This window comes from Apium graveolens, chromosome 4 (genome assembly GCF_009905375.1).
Source record: "Apium graveolens cultivar Ventura chromosome 4, ASM990537v1, whole genome shotgun sequence".
Taxonomy (NCBI): domain Eukaryota; kingdom Viridiplantae; phylum Streptophyta; class Magnoliopsida; order Apiales; family Apiaceae; genus Apium; species Apium graveolens.
In genome coordinates this window covers 195,135,267-195,139,190 of record NC_133650.1, presented here as the reverse complement: position 1 = coordinate 195,139,190, position 3,924 = coordinate 195,135,267, and the positions used below count along the sequence as shown (strand labels likewise).

The 3,924-nt window shown below is 41.4% G+C and overlaps 1 non-coding gene across 1 annotated transcript; it reads right to left on the bottom strand.

Moving 5' to 3' along the window:
- Positions 1-321: 321 nt before the first annotated feature.
- On the bottom strand, positions 322-428 carry LOC141722021 (small nucleolar RNA R71). Its single transcript, XR_012575058.1, has one exon. It is a non-coding gene; the product is annotated as a small nucleolar RNA R71 (small nucleolar RNA).
- Between the last annotated feature and the right edge of the window lie 3,496 nt (positions 429-3,924).

The following is a 3,924-nucleotide window of genomic DNA, read 5'->3' as shown; positions in this document are numbered from 1 at the left end:
TCAGTCAAGCATCATCAGACCAGCCATCAGGACTAATACTTTTGAGATCAATTCAAGCACGATTCAGATGATACAGAACTCAGTTCAGTTTTGGGGTTTTCCTACTGAAGACCCTAACATGCACATCAGGGATTTTATCGAGATCTGTGACACTTCAAGTTTAATGATGTGACTGAAGATGCTATCAAGGTGCGACTCTTCCCATTCTCTCTATGGGACAAGGCTATGCTGGTTACATTTTCTACCAGCAGGGTCTATCACCACTTGGAAGATCTTGCTTAAAAGTTTCTCACCAAATTCTTCCCTATGGCGAAGACTGCTGCAATCAGGAATGCTCTTACTCAGTTTGCTTAGCAAATAGGAAAATCTCTGTATGAGGCGTGGGATCGATATAAGAAGATGCTAAGGAAATGCCCACACCATGGCATGCCTGATTGGATGATTATCAACTATTTCTATAATGGATTGGGTGCTACTTCTATAATGGATTGGGCTAAAAGCTACGATGAAACTTATGAACTTATTGAACTGATGGCTGCTAATATACCAGAATCCTTCCCAGAGACTGACTCAGGGAAAGGTAGCAGGAATTCTGGATTTGGACGCAGCAACTGCTATCGTTGCCCACCTTAAGGCTTTAACGATGAAGGTGGACACTTTGACTAATTATGGAGTTAATCAAATCACAAGTGTCTGCGAGCTATGTGTTGGTTCCCATAAGGCTGATCAGTGCGCAATTTCTAGTGAATCAGTTCAGTTTGTGAGCAACTTCCAGCGATCGCAGCAACCAGTGCCAGCCACCTATCATCCCAACAACCGCAATCATCCTAATTTCAGTTGGAGCAACACTCAGAGTGCGGTTCAACAGCCTTATCAGCAGTATCCAGCTAAGCAGTACAACCCCCGTGGTTTTCAGCAACCGCAATATGCACCAAGACAACAACTTCAGCTGCAACAAACTAATGAAAAATCTGAATTAGAGGAGTTCAAGCTTATGTGCAAAAGTCAAGCTGTTGACCTTGGAAAATCAAATTGGGCAAATTGCCAATGCCTTGCTAAATCGTCATCCTAGTACACTACCCAGTGACACTGAAGTTCCAGGAAAGAGGGAAGTTAAGGAGCAGGTAAAGACAATCACTTTGAGGTCTGGAAAGGTTGCGAATCCTGAACAAACTCAAGAGTTGACTGAAGAAGCTAGGGCTGAAAAAGAAGTAGAGCAGCAGGATGAATTAGTGGAACCAAGGAAGACTATTGTTGAGCACACTCCTCCTGAGGGTAATACAGGGAAGAAACTGATCTATCCTCCACCGCCTTTTCCTAAGCGGCTGCAGAAGAAAAAGATGGACAAGCAATTTGAGAAGTTTCTGGAGGTGTTCAAGAAACTTCATATCAAAATACCTTTCGCTGAGGCTCTTGAGCAGATGCTTAGTTATGCAAAGTTTATAAAAGGTATTCTCTCTCAGAAAGTGAAGCTAGATGATTTAGAGATTGTTGCTCTCACGGAGGAATGCAGTGCTGTGCTGCAACAAAATTTGCCTCCGAAGCTTAAAGACCCAGGAAGTTTCACTATTCCGTGTAGTATTGGAAATGTGTCTTTTGACAGATGCTTATATGACTTGGGAGCTAGCATCAATCTGATGCCTTTGTCAATTTTCAAGCAGTTGGACTTACCTGATCCCAAACCGACTTATATGACCTTGCAGTTGGCCGACCGTTCTATTACATATCCGCGAGGTATTGTGAAGGATGTCTTGGTCAAGGTTGATAAACTCATCTTCCCTGCTAATTTTGTAATTCTTGATTTTAAGGAGGATAAGAAGATTCCCATAATCTTGGGAAGACCTTTCTTGGCAATTGGCCGAACCTTGATAGATGTGCAGAAGGGTGAGCTCACAATGCGAGTTCTGGATCAGGATGTTACTTTTAATGTGTTCAACGCTATGAAATTTCCTACTGATAATGAGGACTGCTTAAAAGTGGAGTTGGTCGATTCGGTGGTCATATCGGAACTTGATCAATTGCTAAGGTCTGATGCCTTAGAAAAAGCCTTGTTGGGGAATTCAAATAGTGAAGATGATGAAGGTGAAGAATAATTAAAGTATTTGAATGCTTCTCTCTGGAAAAGAAGATTGATATGCCTTTTGAATCTCTGGGAATGGAGGAATTGAACAAAGCTCCTAAATGCCTCAAGCCATCTATTGAGGAAGCACCCACTCTTGAGCTTAAGCCTTTACCTGAGAATTTGAGGTATGTGTTTTTAGGTGATGCATCTACTCTACCTGTTATTATAGCATCTGACCTTTCAAGTAGTGATGAGGAAAAGCTTTTGAGGATTCTGAGAGAGTTCAAATCGATAATTCGATGGACTATAGCAGATATCAAGGGGATCAGCCCTTCTTACTGCATACATAAAATTCTGCTAGATGAAGGTAGTAAGCCTACGGTCGAGCAGCAAAGAAGACTTAATCCAATCATGAAGGAGGTAGTGAAGAAGGAAATTCTTAAGTGGCTAGATGCAGGGATCATCTACCCTATTTCTGATAGTTCATGGGTAAGCCCGGTTCAATGTATGCCAAAGAAAGGTGGAATTACTGTGGTAGCAAATGAGAATAATGGGCTTATCCTACTAGAACAGTCGCGCGGTGGAGAGTTTACACGGACTATAGGAAGCTGAATAAAGCCACTAGGAAGGATCACTTCCCTTTGCCCTTCATTGATCAGATGCTTGACAGGTTGGCCGGTCATGAGTACTACTGTCTTCTGGATGGTTATTCGGGTTATAATCAAATTTGTATCGCTCTAGAAGATCACGAGAAAACTACCTTCACTTGTCCATTTGGTACTTTCGCCTTCAGACGAGTTTTTTTTGGTCTGTGTGGTGCGCCAGCCACATTTCAGAGATGTATGATGGACATCTTTTCTGACATGATTGGCCAGAATGTGGAGGTGTTCATGGACAACTTCTCAGTCTTTGGCGATTCTTTTGATGAATGCTTGCAAAATCTTGGACAAGTTCTCAAAAGGTGTGTTGAGACCAATCTGGTTCTCAATTGGGAGAAATGTCACTGCGTCATGGCATTATTCTCGGGCACAAGGTTTCTATTAAGGGTCTTAAGGTGGATAAGGCCAAGGTGGGGGTCATTGAGAATCTACCTCCACCCATTTCTATTAAGGGAATTCGCAATTTTCTTGGTCATGCGGGTTTCTACAGGCGTTTCATCAAAGACTTCTCTAAGATTTAAAAGCCATTGTGCAGCTTGCTAGAGAAAGATGTCCCTTTCAAGTTTGATGATGTGTGCCTTGTAGATTTTGATACATTGAAGAAGAGTTTAATCACGGCACCGGTCATAACTGCACCTGATTGGAATGAACCTTTTGAGATGATGTGCGATGCAAGTGACTATGCAGTTGGAGCAGTTCTTGGGAAGAGGAAGAACAACATATATCATGTGGTCTACTATGCTAGTAAGACCCTAAATGATGCTCAACTGAATTATACTACTACGGAAAAAGAGCTTTTGGCTATTGTCTATGGTTTTGAGAAATTTCAATCTTATCTACTTGGGACTAAGGTGACAGTTTTCACTCATCATGCTGCAATTCGATATCTCGTCTCAAAGAAGCACTCGAAGCCTAGATTGATTAGATGGGTTCTTTTGCTCCAAAAATTTGAACTAGAGATCAAGGTCAGAAAAGGAACTGAAAATCAAGTCACTGATCATCTCTCGTGTTTAGAAAACCCTAATGCTACTTCATTGGATAAGACATTGATAAATGAGTTTTTTCCCGACGAACAGCTATTTAGAGTGTAAGAAGAAGAACCGTAGTTTACAGATATTGTGAACTATCTTGTGAGTAATATCATTCCTCTCGACATATCTTATGCTCAAAGGAAGAAGTTTCTATATAAAGTAAAATGGTATA